The following is a 15128-nucleotide window of genomic DNA, read 5'->3' on the forward strand; positions in this document are numbered from 1 at the left end:
TTTTACAGGCGGTGTATTTAGGAAAAAAGTCTTAAAAGACTCCTTGGGGAGGTGACAACGATAAAAAAAGGTTGAGAAACAGATTGTGATGTTTGTTCCTTTAGTGTATGTGTTTAACAGACATGCGAATATAGAAACTATTTTTAAACTATGTCTTGATCTCTAATGCTTGGATAATTGGCTAGAATATCTCTTTTTTGGTAACACACATAAGGGCTGGGGAGGGGAAGATAGGAGTGGGGCCCTCTGAGGTTAGAAGCCTCAAATCTAGAGATCATCTTAGAGGTGGGGTGGGAGGAAGGCAGGCTGAGAAGGCCTTGGGAAATGGGGTTTGGGCGTTATAATGTCTAATTATGTGCGGAACAATATAAGGACATGGATTTATTTTCCTGCTGTCATTGGAGCTACCAGTGTCCACAGAAGGAATTGTGGCCTCAGGGATGACACCAACAATGGGAAATCATCACAGGTTTTATTTTGCCCCCTTTGCTCCTGACCTTGGAGGTTTCTTTCTTCCATTTGTTTCTCTCCATTTGCTTCCATTTGCTGTTTCTCTCACCAAGACATTCTATTTCGTTTCCTCACCAAGAGGGATTATACATTTCAGCAGGTATGGAGCCAGGTAGATCAGTTTTGCCAAAACACATACCTGAATGTCTCCAGTTTCATCCCAAAACTAAGGGTTGGCAGATGTGATAGGCAGTCAGTTTACCACAAATGGGATAGCAAACATGTTCTATCTGAACGTGAGAAAAGGGAGAGGGGAGCTGGAGATCCAGCAGTAACAGAGAGAAAAACTGATCATGGCCAAATGAACAAATATTACAGAGAGCTTTGGCTTAATAAAGGTAGGAAAGAGAATTCCTAGGGAAATATTGGACTTGGGCCCACAGAATAAGCACTCTCCTACTCTCCTCCAGGAGAAAGCATCTGTAAATCAACTTCTGTTCTCATCTGGTGATTTTTCACACATCTCCTGCATGTGGGTAACTCTCAAATAGATCATTGTCTTGAATCGCAGGAACTTCCCATACACAAACTTGTCCATCAGTGCCCTGTGACTTTGCAGGCAATCCCAAATGTCTGCTCTAAAAGATTGGATTCAGATTGAAGAAGTGATTCATGTTTACAGTTTTCCCTACCTATGGATTCACATTGTACCCTTCGAAACCTTGTTTTCCTGTCTGGCATCTCCCCATGGGGCTAGTTGATTCTTTGCTCTTGGAGTTTTTCTCTATCACTTCTATGGCACTTTGATGTTGTTAGCACCCCGGAAGGTTAACTTTGGAAGCATCAGGTTTAGTAATGCAGTCATGCCAGGAAGCACTTTGCATTTTCCGATTACAGTGAATTTTCTTTTTTTTTTTCAGCCTTCTTGACTGCCCCAGGTGAGGATTGTTTTTTGTCGAAGGTACCAGAAGGTACTAGAGAAAAGTGCAGTTGATTAAATCATCAACTACATTGGCAGAATGATCTGTGCCACTAGGAGCAGCAGAATGGGGTGACTTTAAACTGCTGTCCTGCTATGTATTTTGGTCACTACATACAGTATTCATTTTCAAATGTTATGGGGCATAGTATATTGGCAACTGTGAAGATTACCACCTTAGTTCTCCCAAGAATATTAGCAGTTTTTAAAACCTGTGTGAAACTTCAAAACTTAGGGAAATTTGAATAAGCAATTCTATTTCATAAGAGTAAGGCAAATAGACTATAAATCTAGGAAATGTTATTTCTCAGGGAGTTTCTTGACCCCATTTGGTCCACTTTGAAAATATTTTTGCACCTAAAACATCTTGCATTTTCATATCTCATTTTGATATATTTTTATCAGACAGTTTATAATCATTATAGTGGAGTGAGGAAGGAGAGTGCCTTACCCCTGTTTGTATATAAGAGAGAGACAAAGAGAATGGGAAGGAGAATAGAAGGAAGAGAAGGGGATGGATTTATTTATTTTCTTTTGAAACATATGAAAGGTTGAGAAGTGTAGCCGAAGGCTGATTTTAGTAATACTCTACAGAGAGAAGAATCCTCTTACCCCCAATATGTATTGGTGATCAATTTGTATGTGTTGCGTATGCTGAAAAATGAGTGGTGCTTATGTAGAAACATTAACTTAGAAGGAAGGATCTGCCAAGATTATGGTTACATCTGCATGGTCTATTATTCTTAGTATTAATGTGATGGTGAATCAGTAATCTGAAGAGAAAGTATTATCTAAAGGCTACATGCTCTAAAGGCATTATCTAACCTAGGAAACCTAGATTCCACATTTTTTCTATGAGTATATATATTTTATATCCCAAAAGATACTATTGATAGTATAAAATGAAACCATATTTGGATTTGTGCATTGTATTATAGTCCTCTGACCACACTCAAGTAGTGCTTAATAAAGAAGTAGACTATTCTAGGATGTTCTAGAATTATTCAAACATTTATGGGGGTTCGATTATCTTGCTTTCAGTTTCCTTTTACAAAATCATAAGATCCTTGTAGTTATTGATATATTCCTTGCTTGTTCATGTTGGAAACAAAAGTGGCTGAAAGGTCCGTGTTTGAACTCTGGCTTGGGGCTTTGCTTTATTTTATTCCAACCCTAAGTTTTCCTTTTGATCTCAAACTTCTTTTCCTTCAACATGGTTTGCGTGAGGCTGAGAGCATTGATAAAGGGTCTGTACATACTTTGTTTTGTCCATTGGACTCCCTATTGCTGTTGCTTTTGTGGTCCACGTTTCATAAACTACTTAATTAAAACAAGGAGAGCCTGGCACCGTGATGCATGCCTGGAGTTCCAGCTACTCAGCAGGCTGAAGCTGGAGGATCACTTGAGCCCAGGAGTCCTGGGTTGTCATGTGCTATGCTGATTGGGTTCCCGCACTAATTTCAGCATCAATGTGGTGACCTCCCGGGAGCAGGGAACCACCAGGTTGTGTAAGTAGGGGTGAACTTGCCCAGGTTGAAAATGGAGCAGGTCAAAACTCCACGCCTGTGAATAGCCTCTGCACTGCAGTCTGGGCAACACGGTGAGAACTCATTTCGGAAGGGAGGAAGGGAGGAAGGGAGGAAGGGAGAAAGGGAAGGAGGGAAGGAGGGAGGAAGTAATTAGGAGTAGTGCATCAGGGAATAGAATGAACTCTTTTACAGAGAACTTGGAATTTTCCATGACAATGCATGCTAAGGGGAGCAAGGATTGTAGAAATCCAGCAGAAAGAACAAAATCTGATTTCATTTCCTCCTTAGAGGGCCTTTCTTCCCCATTCTATTTTCAGTCTGTGTTGCTAACAAGTAGCAAAATTGACTGGTGTGAACATCACCTGCTTTCAGTTCTACCGGTTTTCTGCTGACAGATCTGTTAATGAGCAGAAAAAAAGGTCCCCTGTGGGAGGAAGGTCCTTGGTTTCTTTCCCTCCTTCCTGCTAATAAACTCGCCCAGTAAGATGCTGCACCTGTGGCAAGTGTGCTAATTAAAAGAAGATACATTGAGGGCTGTTGAGTCTAGATAACCAACTATTTGGTCACAGGTGTGAGCACCCTCATCTAGGTCCCGTCTAAGAACAATAGTTCAAATAAAGGAAGGAGAGCCTTGGTTCTCCTTCTGGCATCTCCATAGGCTTCCATTCCCTCGCTGAAATACCGTAGCAGTGTTGTGTGGCTCCTCCTGGCCATGACTGAGTGATGGGCTAACTTTTGTGTAATATGAACCAATAAGAGAAGAAACCCTGGGACCTTGAAATCCTCTCCAGTGGTGAGAATTCAGACCAGCCTCCCATGAGTAGGATGCTCTAGCGGCTGTTTAAAGCTGGGCCATGTCTTCTCCTTACACTGAACTCACCCCTCTTGGGCACACGGATCCTGTTTTATTGCTTTTATGTTTTTATTTCCATGGGAGCTAGTGCTTTGCAAGTAAACTTAACAAATACTTGCTAAACTTGAAGCTGAATGAGTGGCAGAAATTATCACTTTGAATGCATTCCTAGAGTACGTTTTTATTTCTGGGATGGAAGAGGTGTTATATATGGTATGTATTTTTGTAAGCAGTTTCATGACATTTTCAAGAACCTAGTATATGTACATATAAATGACTAAAGAGAAAAATTTTAGAAGTTTTAAGAAAGAATGTAAAATAAAGGTATACTGCCACTGTATATATGTTAATGTGTGGATAAAATTTTAATTTATGAAAAGTTATACTTACCTTCAGAAGCTTTTTGCAATTTGCTTGAGCAGATAGGCCTAGTATATACCTTAGAACATTTATTTTTGCCACAGATAACCATGATGTGAGTATATTAATGTATCTACCTTTCATTAAATATTAAATCTTGACCTTCTTGTGATATAGCTACTGCCTTGATTAAATGTGATCCCATAAGATCTGTTTCAAATAATGATCCAATTCCAAATGGCAGTGTGGAGAGCCTCATTTGGCCTACACAGCATCCTGTCAGGTTACTAGACCTTCTGGATTCTGAATAAGAACCTAAGTTGGCAAGTTTTGTGCCCTTCAGAGCAGTGCTTTTCAAACATTAGCTGCATTGAAGTTACCTAGAAGGTGTTGGTACAGCAGGTCGCGTCCCGCAGCCTGTGCTGTACCAATGCCTTCTAGGTGACTTCAATGCAGGTGATGTCTGGGGCAAGGCCTGAGAATCTGCATTTCTGAAAAGTTCCTAAGTGATGCCAGTGATGCTGGTCCAGGGACAACACATTGAGGACCAATGCATTGTATCTATTCATGCAAATTTTTACAAGTGTTTCCTCTGGTTTGTCCTTAAAAATTCTAACCCTATGTTTGATGTCTATTTTTAGTGTCTATTATAAATATGGATAAAGATTTGGTGGCCATGCTCTGGATTATCTGCGATCTGCCCAGATCAAATAAAGTAAGATGATCTGATATTTAACAGCCATGATTTTTGAGTGCAGTGGGTTGTAGAGCTGGGAGGCTGGATGCCCTGTTAAGAAATGAATGTCCCTGCTCACACCTTGATGAGAAGGAGTTTCATGAAGCTCTTTTAAGATAGTCTGGTTTAATAGGGGAAATTATAGAAAGTATTAGAACTCTGGACATAGGGTCCTGGGGAAAAAAAAATGATTATCTGGGAAATCAGGTTCAGTGAATACAAGGCCTTGGAAATGAAAGTGTCTGGTCCTGAAGCGCCGAGGCAATGCTAGAAGGGAAATTTATAGCATTAAATGCTTACATTAGAAACAAGGAAAGGTCTCAAATCAATAATCTAATTTCCTACCTCAAGAAACTTGAAAGGGAAGAAAATAAACCCAAAGCAAGCAGAAGGAAGGAAATAAAAAAGAACAGAAATCATTGAAATTGAAAACAGGGAAACAATAGAGAACATAAATGAAACAAAAGGCTGATTCTTTGAAAACAATCAATAAAATTAATAAACCTCTAGCAAGACTGACAGGAAGAAAAAAGACACAAATCACCCACATCAGAAATGAAACAAAGGCTATTACTATAGCTTCTGTAGCCATCTAAAGGATAATAAGGGAATACTATGAGCAACGTTATACTGCAGATTCGACAACCACAAGGGATCAATTCCTTTACAATCACAAACTACTAAAACTTAATGAAGGTGAAATAGACAATTTGAATAGTTTAATAAGTATTAAAGAAAGTGAATTTGTGATTTAAAATCTGAAAACAATCTCCACACCCTCTGATAGTTTCACTGGAAAATTCTAGCATTTAAAGAATTAATATCGATTTCACATAATCTTCAGAAAATAGAAGAGGAGGGAGCACTTCTCAACTGATTTTATGTGGGCTGTATTACCTTGATACCAAAACCAGACAACAATAGTATAAAAAGAGAAAACTGCAGACCAACATGTCTCATGAAGTTACATATAAGAATCCTTCAAATATCAGCAAATGAAGTCTAACAATGTATAAAAAGAATTATACACCTTTGCCAGATAGGATTTATTCAGGATATGCAAGACTGGTTTAACATTCCAAAATCAATCAATGTAATTTACCTTATAAACAGGGTAAGGAAAAAAATCATATGATTATATCAATTGATGTAGAAAAAAATTGTGACAAAATTCAACACCTATTCCACAATAAAAATGCTCAGCAAGTTATGAATAGAAGAGAATTACCTCATCTCAGTAAAGAACATCTACAAAGAAACCTACAGCTAATATAATTAATGGTAACAGACTGAATGCTTTTCTCCAAAAATTGGAAACAAGGCAGGGATGTCCATTCTCGTCAATGCTATGCAGTGTAGAAATGGAAGTCCTAGCCAGTACAAGAAGGAAAATGAAAGGAAACAAAAGGCATACAGCTTATAAAGAAATTACAATCATTTTATCTGCAGATGACATAATTATGTACATAGAAAATCCCAAGACATCAACCAAAATACTACTGTAACCAATAAATGAGTTCAGTGAGGTCACAAGATAGAAAATCAACACGTAAGTATCAATCACATTTCTATATACTAACAGCGAACATGTGGAAATCAAAATTAAAAACACAACATTTATAATCACTCCAAAGAAAATGAAAGATGTATGTACACACTAAACAAAACACATAGAGGATCTATATGCTTAAAATTATAAAATACTACTGAAATACATAAAAAAGAACTGAATACTTGGAAAGATATACTGTATTCATGGATTTGAAGGCTCAACACAGTGAGCATGTCAGTTCTCACCAAATTAACCTATAGGTTTAATGCAATTCCCTGAAATTTCTATAGCACGTAGTTTTATGACCATAGATAAACTTATTCTAAAATTTATATGGAAATGCACAGGCCCTATCGTAATTAAAACAGTGACAAAGACAAAGTAGGATGAAAAATTCTACTCAAATATTAAGGCCTACTACATAGGTGAAATAATCAAGACATTGTATTGGCAGAGGGATAGGCATGTAGATTAATAGAACAGGATAGGTGACCAAGAAATAGACCCACACAAATATGCTCAACTGATTTTTGACAAAGGTTTAAAAGCAATTGAATGGGAGAAAGATAACCTTTCAACAGATAATGCTGTACTAATTGGCATCCAGAGGCCAAAAAGGTGAACTTTGACCTAAAACTAACCCTTATACAAAATTAACTGAAAATAGATCAAGAACTTAAATATAAAACATAAAGCTTTAAAACTTTTGGGAAAAATAGGAGAAAATCTTTGGGATCTAGGGTTAGGCAAAGAGTTCTTAGATTTGCTACCAAAAGCACAATACAAAAGAGGAAAATGTGATAAATTGGACCTCATACAAATTAAAAACTTCCTTTGCAAAAGAGCTGTTAAGAGAATGAAAAGACAAGCTATGTACTGGGAGAAAATATTTGCAAACTACATATCCAAGAAAGGACTAGTATCCAGAATACGTAAAAGAAACTCTTAAAACTCCATAGTAAAAAAATTTAAACAGTTCCATTAGAAAATGGGCAAAAAACATGAATAGCGGCCGGGTGCAGTGGCTCACACCTGTAATCCTAGAACTTTGGGAGGCTGAAGCAGGTGGATCACTTGAGGTCAGGAGTTCTAAACCAACCCAGTTAACATGGCGAAACTCCATCTCTACCAAAAATAAATAAATAAATAAAAGTAGCCGGGCATGGTGGTGGGTGCCTGTAGTCCCAGCTACTGAGGCTGAGGGGGAAGAATTGCTTGAACCCTGGAGGCAGAGGTTGCAGTGAGCCGAGATCATGCCACTGCAGTCTAGCCTGGGTGATGGAATGAGATTCTGTCTCAGAAAAAAAAAAAAAAAAAAGGAACCATGGATAGATATTTTATTGCAGTAGATATGTGGCTGGCAAAGAAGAATATGAAAAAAATTTTAACACGTATTTAACCATCAGAGAAATGCAAATTAAAACCACACAAGAAATCACCATACACCTCTCAGGATGGCTAAAATAAAAACTAGTGACAGTGCTAAATGCTGGCAAGGATTTGGAGAAACTGAATCACTCATACATTGTGTGAAATGACTCATAGCCACTGTGGGAAACAGTCTGGCTATTTCTTAAAAAATTAGACATGTATACCATACAATCCAGCAACTGCACTCTTATACATTTATCCCATAGAAATGAAAACTTATGTTCTCACAAAAAATTGTTCACAAATGCTCATAGCAGCTTTATTTATAGTAGCTCCAAATTGGCAACACCCCAGATGTCCTTCAAGGGGTGAATAGTTAAACAAACTGGAGTATATCCGTACTATGGAATACTAGTAAACAATGAAAAAGAAATAACTACGGCCACACACCCAAGCCTGCTTGAATCTCCAGGGAATTATTCTGAGTGAAAAAATCCAATTCTAAAAGGTTTTATACTGTAGGATTCCACTTACATAACTCTTTTGGCATGGCAGAATTGCAGAAGTGGAGGAAGTGGAGTAAAGTTTGGTGGTTGCCAAGAGTGAGTGATGGGGGTTGGGGTGGATGTGGTTATAAAAAGTCAATACAAGGGATTCTTGTCCTGACTAGAAAGTTCTGTATTCTGACTGTGGTGATGGATACATGAACCTACACATGTGGTAAAATTGCATAAAACTAAACACACACACACGCACACAAGCACAAATGAGTATAGGTAAAACTGGGAGAAGCTGAATAAGATGGGTAGATTGCATCTATGTTGTGACATTGTACAACAGTTTTACAAAATGTTGCTGTCAAGGAAGACTGAGTGCAGGATGCAAAGTCTCTCTCTCTCTCTCACTATATATATATACACACACACACACACACAACTACACATATATACACAAGTGTATATAGATTATATATATCTAATTGTGTGTATATACACATAACTATATATATACACACACACACACACACAACTACACATATATACACAAGTGTATATAGATTATATATATCTAATTGTGTGTATATACACATAACTATATATATACACACACACAACTGCAAATGATTCCATAATTACATCATTAAAATGTCAATTAAAATATATCCCCTTTCACAGGCTTACCTAGAAAGGCATACTGCCTCACTACCTCTGTCAGAACAAACACACTTGAAGGCAGAAGCCACAGATTCATTTTCTTGCTGAGATGGGTCAGGGAACATAAACAAGCTAAGTAGACAAGGTATAAAACAGTAAGTAGTGGTGAGGACTGTGCTGAATTATAGAATACATGGGACGTAAAGAAGCAGCTGTCAACTCCAGTGCACACAAGTTAGAGGAGGATGTGGGCTCCACGTTGGTACTTCAGATTTTCAAGAAAAGATTAAATTCATATTTTAATAAAATTTCCCAATTTTATTTTGTATATTTTAAATTTAGAAGTAATTTTAACCTTACAAAAAGCTATAATAATAGTATACAGAACTGCTGTGTACCATTCACCTAGACTTCCCAATTACTTTATCATTCTGTCTATACATGGATGCATCCATGCCTCCATCCATCTATGCATCCATCCATTAGTATTCAAAAACGACACTATCCTACACAGCCATAGTTCCTTCTGTCAAAGTCAGTGAATTGCCATTGATCCCATATTACCATCTAATTCACAGATCCTCAAATTTTGCCTATGACAAAACTTTTGCTGTGCAGAAGACGATGAAAAGACAAGTTAGAGGCCCAGAGAAAATGTTTGCAACATATGCCCTAATTGCATTTTTTAAAGAGGCTATATCCAATACAGGGTCATGTGTTGCCCCTAGTTGTCAGGTTTCATTAGTTTCTTTAAACTAACTCTCTTGGAAGAATGTTTCAGCGTTTTCTTGCCTTGCATGATCTTGACATTTTTGAGTACTGCCCAGTGTTTATTTGTAGAGTGTCCCTCACTCTGGATTTGCCTGATACTTTTCTCATAATTACCTTCATGTTAATAATTAGCTTCTGGGAAGATTACTACAAAACTAAGTGATGCCCAGTGTATGCTGTCAGAACACACATGTTTATTTGTGCCACTGCTAGTGATGTTAACTTTTATCACTTTGTGATGGCACAGCTCAACAGATGATATGCCAGGTATCTCTAGTAAGATAAGATGATATCTGCCAGGTATCTCTAGTATAGAGTTAATACATAAGTATTTTCTCTATTAAAATTAATAAATATTTAATAAGTAATATTAATAAATATTTTGCGGGGATTAGTTTGAGACTGTAAATGTCCTGTTTCTCATCAAACTGTCACCTACTAGTTTTATCCACTAATGCTTCTTCTTTAAATCAGCTGTTACTCTGATGCTTGCTACATTGTGAATTATTTTGAATTCCTTCTAAACTTATTAATTAGCATTCTACTCAATGGTAAAATTTTTCAGTATTGTGACATTGTACAATCATTTTGCAAAATGTTGTTATCTCTGCCCTCACTCCTGGTAAAAATGTTTCTTTCTTAATTAATTAATTAATTATATCAGCATATACTTACGGATTCCTACGTTATTCGTTGGGTTATAATTCATTATTATTAGTCGTTTTGGAGTGCAGTTGCCCCAAATTTAACCAGTGGAAACTCCTAGGAGTTGACTCCTTTGTCCTTTTGGCAGATCTGCTTAATTCTCTGACAATATTTTTACCTTTTTGATACTAGATGTTTCAGGATCTCGTTGTGCTTTCCCTTGCCCACATAGCTTGGAATCAGCTATTTTTCCAAGAAAGCCTGGGTTCCAGGTGTATTCTTTGCTCCTAGGGTATCATGCTCCTAGGGTATCATGCTTCTAGGCCTTCTAAGTGGACAGAATATATATGTGTGTATACACACACACACATACACAACATATGTCTATATACAAGTATTTCTACACACAGACATCTATATTATCTATCCATCTGAAACCATGACCCTTCTAACTGCAGTTCAGTATCTCCTGCTTTATTTGGGCTCTCCCCTCCACTCCTTTTTTTTTTTTTTTTTTTTGAGACGGAGTTTCACACTTGTTGCCCAGGCTGGAGTGCAGTGGTGTGATCTCTGCTCACTGCAACCTCCGCCACCCGGTTTCAAGCGATTCTCCTCCCTCAGCCTCTTGAGTAGCTGGGATTACAGATGCCTGCCACTACGCCCGGCTAATTTTTGTATTTTTAGTAACGACAGGAGTTTCACTGTGTTGACCAGGCTGGTCTCAAACTCCTGACCTTGTGATCCGCCTGCCTTGGCCTCCCAAAGTTCTGGAATTACAGGCGTAAGCCAGTGCGCCCGGCCGGGCCTTCCCCCTTTCTAGATTTGTACCTTCCTCTTTGAGAGTGAGAAACCTGCTTTCATTATCTTCAATATATGTGTATTTATTTGCGCAGTCTCCTTTATGTAACCAGCCTCCTGACCACGTGGGCCATCTCCTTGTCTCCTGTGCTGCACCAGTCCAGGGTCCCCTGCTCTCTAGCTCTCTAGCCGTGAGCTGATTCATACCCTACACTTTCATTCGTACCTACACTTTCCCCTTCTCTCCCCTCTGGAGGCCTGCTGACCAAGAATCCATGCCCACTTAGTGCCCTAGCTGAGTTCCTGCTTGCTGATGGTATGCCTGCTGCATTCTCTCTGCCCTCACTCCTTGTACCGTGCCTTCTGAGAGTCTCCCTGCTATACTCACTCTGCCTATGCATCACAGGAAGTATCCAGCTTATTGAAAATACTGGCACCTAATTCAATTTCATAATGGAGTTTGTAAAATAAATCAATGTCTATAGAACACATTTGACCCATGGGCTATAAGAATACTAAACCTACAAACATTATTACACATATAAGTGTACTAAAGGATAAGCATTATTAATGTCCTGAGGAAAAGATAACAGTTAATATATGGCCATATTAACTTAGTGAGCAGTTTGCTTTTTAGACTTTAATAGGATGGCAGTTATCAATTTAAAATGTATAGTTTGTTTGCATTTACTCTGAAAGAATCAAAATGTGGTTCTTGACTTTTGGAAGTACAAGATCCTGGCTTGAGGTCTCTTTTGTCGCTACCTCATGCAGTAACCCCACAGATCCCAAGCAGCTCATTGTAACCAGTATTACTCTACCTTATCAAGAATTTCCTATGATAGCTGTAGTAATAAACTTCGTAGGGTGGTAGATTTGGCCTTAATTATCCCTGTTCCACTGTGGCCGCTGAGGGAAATCTCAGTAGAATTTTCAACACTGGGATAAGGCTCACTCATCCCATGGCAGTACAAATTACAGGTCTGTTATATATGGAGCATTATTTTTTCTGTTGTTGATTTTTAATACTTTTATATAAAACAGGCATTATTCCAGTCATGTGTTTGCGAAAAGGAGGGTAGAAAAATAATATATTTAAGTCAATAGTGGCTTCACAGGGCTCTTTATAATCACAGTGGTCGAAGTATTTGAAATGCAGTGTCACAGCAGTCATTACATTCATTTAACGGTATGTTATTAAGTGTGGGATTAAATGGCTGGTTGTCTTCATGTTTAGTTTACTGTCCATTGTTAGACATCTTTTAGCAGAGCATAACGAGCCTAAAATTGGATCAGGCTTATCATTGGGTCCTTTATGTAATGTGCAAGGGTGTTAAATGGAGAGAAAAGAAAATGTCTTGGTGCTGGTTAAAGACCCACCAAGGTCTTAAATAGAAGACAGAATTCTGGTGACATTTCAGCAAAGATTGTATATGGGAAGCGTCTCCTGAATGTCCTGGTCTCAGATACACAGATACACAGCTAAATTACTATCATGTAAGAAAACTGGATAATAAATAACGTACTACTGAAGTATACAGAGGAAGAGAGACTCCTGACTGAGGGGATAGGGATCCCTCCAACAGAGAATGAAAAGCCTATAGATCAAGAAAGCAACATAGAAATGGGGTGGGTGATAATATTTCCTTTCCTTTAATGAAGTATTAAGAAAAAAAGAGATGATGCATGGAGGGGTATGTTCTACTCAATCTGCACTTTTCCAAAAATCTCTCTACCTTTTTCCATTTGTTAAAAAATGTATTTGACTCTAAACATACTTTTTTTTTTTTTTTTTTTTTTTGAGATGGAGTCTCACTCTGTCACCCAGGCTGGAGTGAAGTAGCACTGTCTCTGTTCACTGCAACCTCTGCTCCCTGGGTTCAAGTGATTCTCCTGCCTCAGCCTCCTGAGTAGGTGGGATTACAGGCACCTGCCACCATGCCTACCTAATTTTGGTAGTTTTAGTAGAGATAGGGTTTCGTCATGTTGGCCAGGTTGGTCAAACTCCTGACCTCAACTGATCGATCTGCCTTGGCCTCCCAAAGTGCTGGGATTACAGGTGTGACCCACCGCACCTGGCCCATACATACATTTTAACACAGAAAAATCTCTGACCTCTTGTCTGGGGTAGTTTCCTTAAGATACCCTCTTAGGAATATATATTTACATGACTTGGAGCAAATTCTACTTGTTTGGAATTTTTCTTTATCCAGTGTCCGCTCTATAGGACACAAATTATTTGTACCTAGAGTTTGCTTTGGGCTTTCTCTCACATTCATAGCACTCAGTCTTTCTTTGGCCATCCATAAGGATTTGATCACACTTCCCCTTTTAGTTTTTGGCGGAACTCAACTGCCTAACAGCCAAATAAGTGGCTTTTCTCTTTAGGGATCCCGTTAAGGAGGTTGATGTGAATTGAGATGCTCTGATGTAATTAAAAGCAGAAAGGAAGTTGGTGCAATGAATAGTTGGTGGTCTATGTCTGATAGTGTAATTTGGGGACTGAATTGATGGCTTTCAAACTCTTTTCCACTTCCCTCACTGCAACTACTTCCTTATCATTTGATTGCCCTTCCTTCCTGGATCTCCCTTCTCCTTATGCTCAAGTCCCATCCTTCTTTAAGGTCAACTCACAAGGAATATTCTAGTGGTATTTTCCCCATCCCCTCAGTCAGGAGTCTCTTTTCCTCTGTATACTTCAGTAATATGTTATTTGTTATCCAGTTTTCTTACATGATAGTAATTTAGCTGTGTATCTATGTTCTTATTAAATTGTGAAATATTTAAAGGAAGACTCAACGTTTAGTCATTTTTACAAACCTTCAATGGCTTCTAGTACTTCCTAGGTACCTAATAAGTACATCCCAGTTTTGACTTGCCTGGTTGTCACACTTATTCTCTGTATTTACCCTTTGCTTTGTGTATTATGTGCTGCCTCACTCATTTAATATCAAAGCCCCTCTTTTTAAAAACTCTATGTAAACTTTATGACTATACATGCAAAACATTTATAAATGAAACATTGGAAGATTGAAGTCACCACTATATTAAGAGGATAATGTACTATGACTAGGGAGAGTTTATTCCTGGAATGTAGATGGTTTGATTCCCAGATGAATACTTTTTTCTGATAAGTTGATGTCTTGTAGAATTTAGGCTATATAAATCATAATTCCAACAGAATGTTTTATAGATATAGTTAAACTGATTATAAGATTATATGCATATACATATATATATATATACACACACACACACACACACACACATACACACATATGGGGGGAGAGAGAAAGAGAGAGAGAGAGAAAGGCAAGGGAGTTAGAATAGCCAAGATGATTTTTTATTTTTTTAATTTTTATTTATTTTCAACTTCTTAGATTCAATTTTATTCCTTTTATGGCTGCATAGTATTCTGTGGTGCATATGTACCACTTTTTTTTTAAATCTAATTAACAACCGATAGGTACCTAGGTTGATTTCATAAATCTGCTATTGTCAATAGTACTGCAATGAACATGTGAGTGCATGTGTCAACACTCCTCTTTTTATATTGTCATTTACTATACCTCTTTTATCCATTGGAGAATGCCTAACATGGCCTGGGCTTGATCCTAACCTGGACTATGGAGACTAGAGCAAAGTTTTGGTCACTCCTGGTTCAAAAACTGCCCCAGTTCCTGTGGTATCTGTGGACACAGTATTTTCAGTCTTCTAAGAATTTTACACACATTTACAAACAATAAAATAAATAATTTTAATTTTGCCTAAGAACGTTTTTCTTGTCTTTAAGTCCAGGTTAGTTTCTTCAATTTGTACAATTTTAAAATATTTTTAATATACTGGGTTTTGGAGTAAGACTATTCTCTTATAGGATAATTTTTTTACCAGAGAGCCTTAATATATTTAATTGATATCAATCAATTGCTA

General features: G+C 37.8%; 1 protein-coding gene across 3 annotated transcripts in view; it reads left to right on the plus strand.

Moving 5' to 3' along the window:
- Positions 1–15128, plus strand: part of AMPH (amphiphysin) — a 248808-nt gene that overhangs the window by 94331 nt on the left and 139349 nt on the right. The gene's annotated exons all lie outside the window — the stretch shown is intronic.

The sequence above is a fragment of the Colobus angolensis genome, unplaced genomic scaffold (genome assembly GCF_000951035.1).
Source record: "Colobus angolensis palliatus isolate OR3802 unplaced genomic scaffold, Cang.pa_1.0 Scaffold232, whole genome shotgun sequence".
NCBI lineage: Eukaryota > Metazoa > Chordata > Mammalia > Primates > Cercopithecidae > Colobus > Colobus angolensis.